Source organism: Camponotus vicinus, unplaced genomic scaffold, assembly GCF_025532165.1.
Source record: "Camponotus vicinus isolate PSW18456_S1 unplaced genomic scaffold, iyCamVici1.0 SCAF_6, whole genome shotgun sequence".
NCBI lineage: Eukaryota > Metazoa > Arthropoda > Insecta > Hymenoptera > Formicidae > Camponotus > Camponotus vicinus.
This window is the reverse complement of record NW_028141978.1, coordinates 11,114,181-11,130,145: the sequence shown is the minus strand read 5'-3', so window position 1 is coordinate 11,130,145 and position 15,965 is coordinate 11,114,181. Positions and strand designations below refer to the sequence as shown.

At 36.7% G+C, this 15,965-nt stretch overlaps 1 protein-coding gene across 6 annotated transcripts in view; it reads left to right on the top strand.

Moving 5' to 3' along the window:
* LOC145973805 (uncharacterized) overlaps positions 1-15,965 on the top strand; it is a 254,234-nt gene that overhangs the window by 56,248 nt on the left and 182,021 nt on the right. For 4 of the 6 annotated variants that reach the window (XM_083103379.1, XM_083103376.1, XM_083103377.1 and 1 more), the window contains exon 2: positions 2,655-2,729. The gene's annotated coding sequence lies outside the window, so the exon portion shown is untranslated. The remainder of the gene's footprint in view (positions 1-2,654; positions 2,730-15,965) is intronic. The other 2 variants (XM_083103381.1, XM_083103380.1) reach the window with 1 other exon arrangement.

The following is a 15,965-nucleotide window of genomic DNA, read 5'->3' as shown; positions in this document are numbered from 1 at the left end:
AAATTGCATATTTGTTACCAGCATATACACTTTTACATTATTCTTTACATCTGTAGATTTATTTGACCGACTTTAATCAAGTAATTTTTTCTTTTTCTGTCTCTTTTTATAAATTACACTATTAACACCTCTCTATTGAATTTGTTCAAAATTCCTTCAAAAATTTATATTATAATCATCATAAATTCTAAGACACGATACATAAATCTATAACAATCATTATATTATTGTATTATGTACACATTGTATACATTGAAATTTTAAAGTATTGTATATTATTTTAAAGCCAAAAATGTGTGCGTAATTATTTTCAATGCGCTAACCGGAAATTTTCTCGTTTTTCGCGAGGGACTCGAGAAGTAGGTTTGTAACATCGCGTTAAATAGATAGGGCGACGTTTTCACGTGCGTGAGAAGTGAGCATTCTCGTCGGACTTAAAAAGGGCGTTGTCAACCGTGGAATAATTCGACGATCTCGACACGGCGCACGATAATCCGCCGTGTCATGCGGCACAGGGCGCATAGAAAGGTGAAAGTACCGGGGTGGGACGACGCGAATCGGTGCAAAGGGTTGAGGCGGAGCAAGCACAATATATACAGCGAGGATTATAATAAGCCGAGCCGCGCGCGCCGAAATTTATTTCGTTCTCCATTAATAACGGCACTCCGGACACCCAAAAGGGCCAACGTACCCGGCACCCTTTCGCCACGCGACGCTCATTATTACTATCAAAGGGTGGCTCCCTATTCTCCCAGTCCACCCATTTACTATTAAGATTTCAAATATCATTTTAAATATTATTTTGTCTCAATATTACACAAATAGACATGACTTTTGTTGTTTTAATCGTAAAAAAACAATGCAAAGTATAGGTGCAGAGAGACAGTAGCTTGAAGATTCTTATCACTTTATTATTAATAATTTATTCAATGATTGTTTTGTTTTGAAATAAAATTCGAGAAATAAATGAATAAACAAATAAATATATATAACTTTTTTATTAATTTCTTGAAATATTTAAATTTTTTTATAAAATTATATAATTATATAATTAATATTATAATTAATATATATAATATTATATTATTTTAGGATCACTCTTGTATTTTATATATAAAAGATCTTTTATAAAATTCTATATCTTATTAAAAAAAAATTTTATTCTTTTTTAAGGGAAATCAAATTTAATAAATTTTGATGATGTATAATACAATTTTTTAAGACGGTACGAATTGGGAGGCTTCTGCGGCTGTCATATACATACAGTCAATCTCTCAACAGTGTCGTTACTTCGCTCGTTAATAATCCAGTTCAACGATTAATTTTGAGTGTGTTCTCCGAAAGCGATCTTGTTAGCCGATCGTTTGTATACCACAATCGGCGTATCGCGGTCACCACCGCTCGTTAGAAGCGCTTTTGCTTCTCGAGTAACGTCCTATCGTCTAATTAGTGTACCTATTCGATCGCGAGGGGCCTGTACTCGTATTTCGCGATCGATACCCGCGATACTCCGTTCCGAGATAATTCACTTTCCGACGATGATTGCGCCGAGTATTCGTTGTTCGCGCAAGTCATTTTGCGTTTCGCATCCCTTATCTATGCAACGCGACTACTACGTATTATGTTTTCGAGAGGCGGGGGAGGAGGGAATGCATTAGACGGCAGGACAATAGAGAAACGCCGAGAGTCGAGTTGTTGAACTGTAATGTCGATCGTGTGCGAGAGGCGTTGATTGCGATTACTCTCGCGGGTAATTACGGAGCATAAGCACGTTCTCGTGAGATGCGAATGTTCCTTTATCGTTCCTCTGTTACGGTTAATCTGTACGTCGCGTGTCTCCGACGAGTGATAATAACTCCATTGCCAGCGACTAACTTAAGTCTTAACCAATACGACGTCTTGCTTCATTTGGAAGTACATAGGTATATTAGTGGATTTACTCTCTTATCAGCTGATTAGATAGGTATCTCAATTATTCTCCTGACCGTTTACATCAGGTGTTGATTTTTTGAGGAACAGGCGACAATATTCCAAAATCATTTCTATTTTAGTAATAAAATATGTATGTAAATTGTATCATTGACATGATTAAAAAATCGTAGAGAGAAAGATGAACTCAAAGCATCGAACAATTTTGCGATAAATTAATAACGTATAACATCGTTTCCGATTTTTAATGAAAAATTTAAATTTTTTTAAGCAAAGATTTTTTTATGTATTTTGAGACGTATGTTAGAGCGACTTATTCAGCAAGCGAGTAACTTCAATTATGGTTGTATTATAATTTTTCAAGTAACTCTCAATGAAACTAGTTTATTCGGTTGCTTACGCCTTGTTAGCATCGAATAGGGAGTAGCATTATGAAGAAGAACGCCTCAGTGGAATAAAGTGTTCGCAGTCATTCAAAATGCATTCATTCGATTTTAATCCTTAAGTAGTCGAATGGACAAAACTATGTTGTATCGACATATAAAAGAGTTGAATGTGAATGAGAATTAAAAGAGCATAAATTAAAGGGGAAAATAAGCAAGCTTTACTTTGAAGTTAAATTAATTTCTTTACACACGCACATAGATATACATATATTTACATATATACAGTCTTGCATAGATATTTACGAAATATTAATTGGGATGTCATTTTCTCTGTTTCAGTGTAAAGCCGGTCGCGAAAGGAAGTTACGTCCAATCGATCGAATTCACGGTGCAAATTGGTGCGTTGGGAAACAGGTATTTATAATAATAGAGTGTAATAGTAAACGTGCAATTTGCATGCTACACGTTATGAGCAGCGAGAGAATGCGGGGCATAATGTATAAACTTTAATTACGTCGCTTCAACTCGAAATTAGAATTGTACTTAAGTTTTAATTGGATCGATTGTCATTGTTACAGTAAGGCAAACTTGTGCATCATGATTGGCTTTTCAATTTTAGAGTACTCGAATTGCGTTTATGTTTCACTGAAACTATTATGCAGTTAGTGAAGAGAGTTCATAATAAACGTAATAAAGTTATGCAAAATGCACCCTGGCTCGCCTTAAAACACATCTGGCGATATTATCACGCCGATGAAACCGACATATAAAAATCATAGTCTACGTCGCAAAATGCGAATAGCATCATCTCGTTTTTGAGGATATTATTTGTTACATTTTTCACGCGCGCTGACATCGCAAACTCTATTTTGCGGTTTCCGCCCGAGAAGAAAGGCGCAAGACGTTCTCCGAAACCTGTTTCAGTTTCCGATCTGAGAATGGAAGTCTATTTTAAAGTCACCCTGCTTTCCATTTGTGCGAGAATAAAAAAACGCGAAGTAGAAACGCGTTTTCACTTGTATCTAGCAATAAACGGAATACGCATAAAACTAAAAATATCTATATTCACATATCTTTGAACAAATTCTTTTTTACATTTTCCACGCATGTATTCATATACACGCACACACATGAAGGATGTGGATTACATTCTCGAATATGTATCGATTTTCCGTTTGCGGGCGAGAAAGGAATGCACGGAAACGCATTTGGACTCTTTTAGATGCACCAATAAAACTACACAAATAGTAGCATTGCCTCTTCATTTTCAATCAACCGGGAGGAGGATCAATTTATATTATTCGTTCGCAACGATTAAAATTTCGTCTTTGAAAAATATAGTAAAAAATGCGAAATGCGCTCTCTAAAAGTGAATCAGTGTATTATCACTGAAAAACAGTAAATAGTCACTTATTACAGCAGTTATAAGTACAGCACTGTAAATCAGTGATATTTTATTGAAAGAATCAGTTAATAATTTTGACTGTTTCAATCAGTAATATTTCTCAATATTAGTAATATTTCTTTCGTTATTGTCAGTAATATTAAACTACAATTCATCTCTCTATCTGTTTCATAAAAACTTAAAAATTTTATTTATATTTACTAAATATTTATTATATTAAAAATTTTATTTTATTTATATATATTACATGCATATTGAACTTGTTATTTTAAATAGATAACGAACGAATAATTTTCATTAAGTCGCCAGACATTTATTTGTCCGACTTATAAAGATCGATTTAATATCTGAAGCCTCTCTATTGAGATTGTATCAGAAATTAAATCGAAGTAATACTTCTAATTTTAAATGTCGCTCTTTGCAAACTTTATATAATTCTTTTGACTAAAATTAAATACCAGAGAGATAGCGATCGTAGCGGTAAACGAACGAATTAGCGATTACTGGTTTTACAGTAAAATTTACTGGTTTTACAGTGAATTTTATTTTAACTGACCATAATCAGTGAGATATAAGATAAAATAACAAAAAAGTAAGCGTTTCCACTGAAGATCAGTAAAATACTCACTGATTCTCAGTGAAATCTTATTTTACTGTTTAAATTAGTGATATTTTCACTGATTCACTTTTAGAGAGCGGGATAAATTGCCATCGACGCGCCAGTTATTCTTTGTCGAAATTAGAACCGCACTTTTGATGGACGCGATCGCATCGGGGAGAGAAAAGTTGCCGGCTGTAAGATACGCCAGGTCGTCTTATTCTTATTGCGCACGATGGTGTTCCTCGCTCACCGACTGTCACGAACCGACAGATGCATACTTGCCGTAGATATTGTCTCGTGCCTGAGGCAGCTGGCCGAGAATATTGAAATATTAATAGAATATCGATGAGAGGCGCGGAAGCTGCACGTCGGAACGAGAACCGGCGAAATTCGGTTACGGTGGCTCGCCGCGGGCCGGTCCGAAAAATTTTTCGGTGGTGGCCGCGACGATTATACCGGCCGTTTCCGTATTACAGCCCGTAATCGGATTTTTTACACAGACGCACACTTGTTGCGAGAACATTGTTCGCGGCATTAGACTACGCGGAACATCGACGCGAATGAAAGGGGCGAAATGCAAATCGGGTCGTCGCTCGCGGCGGCACGATTAGCGGCGCACGATATCGATCGAATGCGAGCAGGTTTCAATTATTAAACATGCGTTTAGCACGTCCGCCTGAGTGGCCGAGTATGTTTTATCGCGAGGAAACTTTTCGAGTGGTTTGTTTCGGGGGATATTTTCGAGAGGAAACAGGGAATACAGAATGAGTTCTGTGTTCACATGATATGAAGCACATCCAGAGTTAGAAAAGAGGATAATAATTTGTAAGGTTTATTTCAAAAATGAAATAATAACGCGAAAAGAATCTTTTAAAAAATGATTTATGTTTTATATAATATAACAATTAATAAATAGCTAAGCTGACAATTAATAATAAAAGACGTAAGTTAGATCGACCACACTGGCAAATTTATTGATTGGTAGTATATCACGACGTTTCGACCAAGGTTTGGTCCTTATCAAGTAAACTAAAATATTTATACAGTATTATAAGAAGTAATTGACATACATTAAATTGATAATAAAAATAAGCGAAAAATGTACATACAGAGCCTTAGTTAGCTATTATATTGTGAGAGAAAAGGAAATCACTGTGTCAAGATTTCATCATGTCAACCTCTCCATCCAACTAACTGAGAAAGACTAAACGACCTTTATTAGTTTATCATAAATATTGTTTAAATTCTCAGTGTCCTTTTGTAAGTTACTAGTGTTGTCAAACTTTTTAATAAAGAACATTTCAGCAATTTCTCTCTTTCTCACATGTTTTTCATTATGTAAAATAACTGGCATTGACCAATCACCAATCAGTGTGGTCGATCTAACTTACGTCTTTTATTTATTTACTGGCGACATTGAAGAATTTAACATTAATTAATAATAACTAATAAGATATTGAAAAAAATAGATAATCACGACGCGAGTAGGATTCCTTTCATCTCATTTTAATATGAAATATTATCACGAATATCTTGATAGGCTACTGTTTCGGACATCATGTACGCTTGCTGATCGTAAATCTGAACAATGCGCAGATGGTCCGATTTCGTCGATGGATAATCTTGTTGATTTCACAAGATACAGCGTAATCGCACCGTGCACATTGCGGATGAGAGGCTTCTATTAGATTCGGCTTTATATCCTTTGTTGCTCTCGACTTGCGCGCGTATCCTCGGGACAAAGAACCAACTGTTACCGCTTTTTAAAGGTTCCTTTAAAAATTCTAAACTCATTTTGCTAACGATGACAATTTTATTTGTTTTTACTTCTTAGATATTATTATAGCGCGAATTAAAATTCATATAGACAAAGAAAAACGAGAGTCAACGTCCATGTTTCGACATAAATTGCAATAATATCTGAAGAACCCATAAAGAAGGAAAAGAATATTAATATTACATATTCCCGCGCGCGTAGAAGCGAATGTTAACGAGCTTGATGAAATGTGAAAACACGAGTGTGTATGGTTAATCATAGAGTGTAAGCGTAGGGTGTTTTTCATGATAATACGACTGTTAAAGTAATCGACCGTACTCCGCAATTTCTCGGAACAATCGCGACGCAGCGGTTGCCCAAGCCTCTTGCACGACGGCGTCTTCCGCAAACGCGTAAACGTCCCGCTCCTCCCTCGCTACCCCCGACGCATCCCCTCTTGAGGGATCTCGATGGAGAATCCTCCCTCCTCGCCGTTGACTCGTGGCGAAACTCGCTCGGCATTCGGCGTCAGCGTCTTGAATGGTGACAAACGGCATGCACCGCGAAACACACAATCGCGCCGTGGTGGCTGCGACTGCAGGTACGATTGGGGAGGATGGATGGCGAGGGAGAGGGGGAGGGGGAGGAAAGAGGGTGCGGAGGCTGACTGCAGCGCGCGAGCAATGCGGCTGTGCACCCCCGGTAGCGACGTACAGTTGACAGAAGCGCTTGCGGAGGCGAGAGAGATCGTTCGCCTCTCTATCTTCATCCCTTCCTCCTCTTACCTTCGCATCCGCTCCGTTTCCACGCTCGTGCGTGCGTGCGTGCTTGCGCGCATTCAAGCATACGCGCTACGGGATGGGTGGCGTACACGCGGGTCGATTGCGTGCGAACGCCCGTATGCGTAAATTGAGGGAGTAAACATGTGTGCGCGAGGCGCGTCAGATTCATATAAGAAAATTACATTGAGATAATTAAATGAAATACACGCGAAGTGAAAAGAGCGGCGACTTATCTCGATCTCGTCTCTTTCCTTCCTTGTCTCGTGGTTCGATAAATATATATATTTATATTTATCTCTTTTATATTTTTCATAAACACATGGACCGATCTATTTCGCGTTACGACTGTGCGAATAAGAAATAGAAATATATGAAAAATGAAACGCTTGAAAAAGAGAGAGCATGATACGATGAGAAAGTAAGAAATAATGCACGAGATGGGGATTTCAAGAGAGGGATCACACAAGTGTAACGCGAAAGACGATCGTATTTCTTTTGTGACAACGTTTTATGCGCATATGCATACAAGAAGGTAGATTTACGATGGTTGCACGCTGACGCAAAGTCAGGAATTACAATTTAATCGGAAATGCACTCTCGCGCCGATTGGCGAAATTCGTTTGTCTAGCATATAGGCATTGCAATCTCGTGTTGTAATGTTTTATTAATTAAAACTTTTGGCGGGGTAAATTGCGAAATACTTAAGCACAAGCAGTAATAAAACGTTGCGGTTGATGCTAATGAAACACACAGTGGAGCGAACATTCGTAATAAGCAGTGGCCGCCGAAAACGGAGTACAGCGGGCATTGCACTCGTTATTTTGCGACGTTATATCGCGGGATGTATTTTACAGTAGGAAGATATTAAACATTCTGGTCTTTTGCCGTTGTAGGACGTAGCCTGTAATTTTTCTAACGAGCTACACTAGGAATACGAATTTGCAGACTTTATTTTCAAGAATGCTGCCAGAACCGCATTTTACGCGTAATTAAATCTTTCAGAATTCTATGACACTTAAGAATGATGCATTTAAAACTCCTATTATTGAAATATTTTTACTCCACGGAAAATATCAGTATAAATATATTTATTATGCTACGTAATCGTACAATAATTTTATTGATAAATATAATCAATGATATTTTAAATATGAATAACTTATTTAAATTTAGGAAAATGCAAATATGTGATAAATATAATTTTATTTTCATTTAAATTCAAAATAAAATGATTAAAAAATAGCGATATGAGATCAAAATTTCATGTGTTTAAAAATAAAACGTTTCGTTATAAATTTTGCTGTATAGAATATACATATATACGATATAGAAAAATTATTAAGTTTTGGAGGAAACAATTCATAAATCGCGTATAATAAAAATATAAATATTTCGAGATTTCGAAAAATATTTGCGAGTATATTTATTAAAGAAACTTAACTCTCCGATCGTAATCTAAAATTCGTAAATCTAAAGATTATGATTTTTAAATGCATCATTGATTTTCCCCCGAATCTGAAACGATGTAGCTCTTTTCTCATCATCGGCATACTCAACCGCGAATAGCGGTTACAAGATCCAAAGCCGCATCGACTAAAATTAAATCGGACTGAATCCGATGAAAGTCAACACAGAAGTTTCCCACCCCGCCTCTCCCTCGATTCGCGTCTCCGTTTCCCCTTTGCCCTCTTTGCTTGCGTTTGCAAGTTGAAATGGTGATCAGTCCGCGGGTGTCTTTGCACGCATACGCACGTCCTTGGGGAAGATTGTGCGTGTCTGTGTGGGCATATGGTTTACGTGCGCGTATGTGGAGAGGCCGCAGAGCGGAGCAGAGCACGCGGAGCCCCGAAGCGTAGTCTCGACTCGACTCGAGCGGCTGAATCGATCCACCAGCCTTCTCCTGTACACTCTCTGCGCCCTTCCCCCCAGAACCAGAGCGCCGAACGAACGAACACCTACCCTCCCCCGCGCGACCCCTTCGAGCGCCCACCCTCTTTCGCTCTGTCTCGTTCTCTTTCTCGTCTGGCTTTCGCCCCCGTGTTTCCGTCTACCTTTCTCGCTCTCTATCTCTCTCGCGACGCCGAACCATCGACCAACCTAGTCACGCGAACGCTCGTTTCAAAAATGCCCGGCTCTCGGCAATGTACGCGCGAACTTCTTCGGTATTTCTCTTCCCTTAGCACCGTTTCCCTTTCGCACTTGTCCCTTCTCCCCCTCCCTTCCTCCGAAACTCGTTCGAAGAATTTTCGCGATTGGCTAGTCCTCATACTTAAGTGTTTTCTCGAATTCACTTTTATTAGCTTTATCTGAGACGCGAATGGCTGAATACCAGTGAGATTCTTTTTGCACATCAAACACATATGAATGTTATACGAATTTTGTTTTAGGCTTATGAGTTGAAATTCAAGATTAGATAATGAGAGTTTGATGCATGATATGCTTGTGATGCTTATATATTATTTGATTGTTTGATATTTCTTGAGAATACGTTTTCCTATCAAAGAAAATTAATCTTTTGGCCGAAGGCGATCAAGAATCATTATTTTTTGTTTATTTTTCAGAATCAATATATTTATAGATTTTGAAGATAATATTCACAGTGGTTTTTACAGCAAACGTATTTGAAAATGTCTCAGGGAAATTTTTACTACTTCTGAAAAGAAATAGAATAGTCTACTTCTATTCGTTTTCTGAGAGAAATAAAATAGTCCCATTCTTGATCTGCCTGAGAAAATACATACCGATGCTGAAAGCATATTTAGTTTTTATATGCGAAATGGAAATATTTGTGGAGAAAAATCTTTCATTGAACGTTACTTTTATAAAATACTTGCTGGCGGAAAACTATTATTTAGTGCATTTTAAACATGCGAGTTTTTTATATACTCAAGTAGTGTTATTAATATAATCAGTTAATTGACATCATGTTGACATTATAATACAAAGCGTTTGTATAATGTTGAACGAGATATACCTTTCCATAAATGCACTTGTGATTTCATTTATGTGGTTTGTTGTTTGAGATGCATTAGCCTCATGAATGTAATCAGTTGTGTCGCTTATTGCAATTACGCAAACAAGGACGATCATGCTAATTACTATATAATCGTAACATGGGACATATTATCATGAAAGTACCTCTATCTCTTTCTCTCTCTTGATAATAACTTTTCATTATTTAGAAAATATAGTTAATCATAAAATATCGCGTATGTATAGTTTACTATAAATATTGCGTATAGATATTTTAATATATGAGAGATATAAAAAGGATGATATATTTATCTACAAGACGAAATAAAATAATAATATAAAAATAGCATTGAATTTATTCTTAATCGTACATAATCTCTCCTTTAAAAAAAAACGATGTAATATTATTAAGAAAAATACATAATTTTATAACAAATCATATATTTAATACTGTAGAAAAGATACTCGCAAAATAATTCAACATAAAAATAATGGTTTATACGTATTATATTTTTGACTTAGCAAAAATTTCTATATTTGTTTTCTAAATCATGTATTTATTGAAAACACGATGAAACAATGGAACCCGTATTTAAAATATGATCGATTTAATTAGATGAAACCACTTCCCCATCAATGTTGGTGGTGATTTGCGTCGCAATCTGTCTATGCGCGTGTATCGAATTGCGTGTGCATTTGCAAATTGTATACATACCCTGTGTGTGTACGCACAGACGGTAACTATGTGGCATAGGTAGCTCACAAGCAGAATATTAGTTAACATATTAGTGAAACACACATTACGTACATTATTATATACATTACGTACATTATTATATACATTACGTACATTATTATATACAATATGTGTATTACATATTACATGTGATGCATATATTATATGCATTATGCAGGATATCAATTGAACATGTATAGATTTGTTCCAGATTTATATAGTAACTTTTTTTATTGAAGGATTTTGAATTTCGGATAATTTCACATAATTCCTTCTTGAAAAAGTACACATTTAGCTATTGATTATATACGTTCTTCAGCATTCTTTATTTTTATATTTTAAAAAATAGTAATAAAATCATAAATGTACAATAGTAGTATAATCATAAATGTACAATGTTATTTTTGTCAAGATTATTTATAGTCATGTTCATTAGTTACATTTTTTTCACGATATATAAATTTCTATGCATTCTAGCAAATAATTATATTTTTTTAACGTAAGTTTATGAGCAAAACCAGATATTTTGAAATAGAGAAAAGTAATCAATATATATTAAAAATCTCGGCAGTCCTCCCTCTTTATTATTAATATATTATAAAAGAAAAACCTGGACACATACATACACATTATCTGATAAAGGGAAGAAGTATTGGTACAGAAATTATTTTTAACGATTTTTATTGGATTCGGGTGTAAGGTTATAACATCGCACGATAACGCTATACATGCATTCATCGATTCAATTACTCGCGTATGTCATGGAGGCACCTCCCCTCGATGTTGTCCCTCTCTACACCAGTGATTTGTGTTCCCCTCCCGTCTACGTGCGTGTCTCGGGCCGCGTATGCATTTGCAAATTGTATACACACCTCCGTGTGTATACGTACACATGATAACCCGGTATTTGTATTTGAGCATACGTAGACACATGTAAACGCGTACGCGTGCGCTTTACGTTTCCCTCTAGCTAGACTCGCATAGACGTGTGTATAGTTAATATATATGTAGCTAATATATATATATATATATATATATATATATATATATATATATAGCTAATGGAGAAATTCAGCCTGCGACAAAGACCGTGATATATTATCATGTTTCTCTTGTCTCGCTACTCGTAATCGTGGTTGGTCGCCTTCTCTATTTAGAGACTATTTGATGTGGATCGCGCGCCAACACGAACGGCAGTCGCCCGGGGTTCTTCTCCTGTAGCCGACCGGGACCAATTTGAAACTTTGTCGACTACACGTCGGTCAGAGAGGAAAGCGAATCTTGGCGACATCCGGATCATAGGAGTTTGTCTTACGGATCGCGCTCGAAGCTCGAGTTTCGTATCGTTTCATATAGTCGATCGTTGTAGATCGTGTCGGACATCGAGATTCGAGATTAAAGGCAATCATTTAGGATTCATACTTAATGACGAGGGATTTTCATTTTTTTTTTTTATGATATCGTAGATTTGAAAATATATCATGACAAATATTTTCGAGCGATGGAAAATGTTATTAAAGCAGTAATTATTTAAAAAATTTATATTTTGAAACCTATCAAACCCATCAATTTTCTTATTAACTTACGATATGATAATGTAAGAATTTTTATATTATTATATTATTCATATTTTCATATTACTTTTATGATTTTTAAATCGACTTTATTGAAAGTGAGCAAGAATATAAACAAACGTGTAAAAAACATATACAGATATGTCAAAATATGTTAGAGATTCAATATATTTGAAACCTTTAAAATACGGGCTCGGCGAAAACGTTTTCATATTCGCATAAAGAGTGATGAAAAACGAAAACGAGGGTATGCACCGACAGGTCGATTCTCGTATCTTCGCTTCCCCAGAATGTCCATTTTAATCTGTTCAATTCCATGATTTGTGACTTCTCTAATCCTCTCTTACTCACAAGTAACGTTATCCCTCTGATATAAATAAACTACGGATTTTCCTGTCGATTTCATACAACGTCGCGCGCGCGAGTATCACAGATATTGTTGCTTTAATATTAACTTGAATTTATAATAACTTTAGTTAACTTTAACGTTAATTGAATTCATAATTTTTGGGTCGTCCCATATATTTTCATTAGAATAATAATGAAATATGATTAATATTTATATCGACGTGAACTCACAAATATCGTGATTAATTCAACGAAGGGTAAGCTTTCGAAAAAAAAAAAACTACATGTCCTTTTACATTTTAATTGCATAAAGAGAATAGATATTTTCTCGTTTCACGTTACTACACTAACTAATAATTTATCATGCATATATTTCTTGTTTTTAATTATGTATTACGCTTGTGTAAGGAAAAGTTTCAAGGAAAATCTCTTAAACTTAAAAAGAAATTTTTAAATGCATGGAGGGAAAGAAATTAATTCTTGAACTTTGATGCAAACTTTATTCTGTATATAAGTCTAGTGAATATATTTGCAATATAAGAGTAAAGGTAGAAGGAACTGCTATCAAATGTTACTAATTTAATCAGACATAAAAAAATTAATATGTTGTGTAATGAAACGCTCTCAAAAACAGCGCAAGATTTAACGAAAGAATTGTAGCTATAAAACTTTATATAACAGCTGTACTTACTAAACTCTTATGAACTCTTCAGAGATGTTACTCAAGATTTGATCACGTACTGTTGTAAAAAAAAGTATTTTATAACCACCGTTGTTTGCAGACCTCTTGCAAAGACTGGTAGATGTGGATATACACACTTATGACATTTCTACTTCTTTTATTGGAACGTTTTGCTTTATGGATTGCATCGTGCAAACTTTTGCGACGAAGAACTAGAAACAAAGAATTCTATATATAAAGCTCTGTCATAAGAATCTCTCAGCGAACTGCCATTAGGATTGTTTGAATATCTTCAAATTCGATTATTTCTTCGACGTAAACGTCAAGAGATTGTTATACACAAAATTCTTGAATATTTAATATTAATTATCTGTGTCGTTATATCTAAAATTTTATTGGAGATAATAATACGACGTTTATCGACATCATTATCCGACGAATAATGTAATTTTACTTAACATTAATGAAGCTTTTGAAATATCTTCTCTATTTGTATGAGGTATATAATATGGCTCGTATTATATTTGTGCAAAAATATTCACCATTGTCTATTAATGTCAGCTGTTTTTTGCTAATGTCAGCTGTTTTTTTGCTAATGTCAGCTGTTGTTGCTAATGTCAGCTGTTTTTTGCTAATGTCAGCTGTTTTTTTTCTGTGTCAGTAAAATGTATCGTACTCGCGCGGCTACTCGAATATATTGGTTGGTACGCACATGCCTCTCCATCTACAGCGTGCATAGGGTGTATCCGTTTCGTACATAGGTACATACGACGTGCGAGAGCCGAAGTAACTGCAGATGGGCACCTACCACGGAACGGTATCTAACAGGCGGGTTTGTGTCGGTGCATAATGACTGGAACGATTGGAGCGGACTGAATATCAGTACTTTAGCTGCTCTAGCGCCAGCGTGCACGTTTGTAGGACAATCGATGATGTATTAATGTCAGAGGTGCGTCTCTCCCTACGATGATCGACAGATCGATAGATCGCGTTCGTCCGCTTGATACAGATTGTCGCTCGTGTACGCGCCAATTTGTCACGACGCCGTCGTTAAGAAACGCGTGACGGATTATATTATTGTTCTACGACGATGCGAGCGAGATTGATTGAATATATGATATTATCGCTATATCTGTGCAGTTTCGTGCGAAAGGATAAAATTAAGTCTTCTATTTTAAAAATAGAAGTCGAAATTTTTCAGAATTTTTATTTATTCATACGATTTATTCGTGCAGACAGACAGCGAACTGATACATTGACGGTTTTCCAATCTGATCATTAGAAGATTAATTTAGCTCAAGAAATGATTATATATGGATTTGTGAAAATCTGGATTATTCAGACAATATGATGGAGACATGATTTATATTTAGCGATAAGGTGATAGACATGAATAGAAGCTTCATGTAGAATATTAGGTTCAAGACTAAGATGTTTATGAAGTGCCACGTCTCACGATAAGCTTGCGACATATACACAGTTATATACGAGACAGAAACAGGACCAGAGACATCGAATCGATAACAATTCGAGGAGAACAGAGACGATCGGGCGTCAGCATCGGATACCGGCATCTGGGAAAAGGGTGAGAAGGGGGAGAAGGGAAGTCGACAGGTCTCTTGGCCTAAATTCCATAGAGAGCCAAAGGAGCCAATTTCTCGTGTATCTCCGCGTTTTTTTTTGCTCCTACTACGTTCCCCAACATATTCTCGCGCTCTCGATTTTCACGGTAATCGTTAACATGCATTTCGCTCGATACTCGCGCGATACTCGGACATGGAAGAGCATTTATCATGCGCGTATGTAGGTTAGACGTGGGCGGTAGAGCGGATTGCCAAACCCGGATACATGCCGAATCGATGTGCACGTTCGAGGCGGATAAGAGCATCCGGATATTGACGACGCGCGCGGTGAATTAAGTGGCAGACCTATCGAACCGATAACCGTTCACGGAGCTCTAAGGCCATCTTTATATTTAAGGAGATTGCAGAGAGAATTTCATATGCGACTAGGTTTTATGATAAAGTAGCAAGAACGTTCGAATTAGCATAATAGAAGCAGGAAGAGCGTGTCATGGAGTTATTTTCTCACGAGGAAGAAGAGGAGGTTGCAAAATTGTTTATCATAGAATATCCCTTTTTACAAAAATTTCGATAGATATATATCGCCTCAAGAATATTTCCTCAGCACTACAAATACCTCGTTCTGTGCTATTATTTAGTATATTTTTGCGTGAATTGACGGTGCAATTTTAACAGAGAGTTGCGCGGCAAGAATAATTTTCGAAAGATAACGTAAAATATTTTTTTTCTTTTTTTTTAATAACGATTTAATTGTTCCTCGCGAGCGGAAATTGATCGTAGACTCTCCTGACGCCCACGCTTCCTCGAGCTCGTGCGTTGATTCCATTCTCACGACGATCGTGCGAGGAGGCCAATTAGGGACTCGCAAGCGACTCTTTACGAAGGATAAACGCTCGGACGATTTAACTCGCAATAATAAGCTCTCACCGGCCTTAATGGCCGCTGATTCAGCGCTATTTTGACGCGCCGCACGCCCAGTATAATCGCGCGGATCGCGATTTTCGAATCTGCACCGAACGTGCGGAGCCGACAAATTAACCCTCTCGCGGTATTCGCGTATAACCAGAGACCCGTCACTCGCACGCTCCCTTCGCCCTCCACCCACCACCCTGCCTGCCGGTTTTCCGCCAGTGAGTCGAGGTAAATGCTGAGTATTTAGGATTCGCGAGCTTCGCCGTGTAAACCGAGGCGAAGCTCGAGTCGTGCAAAT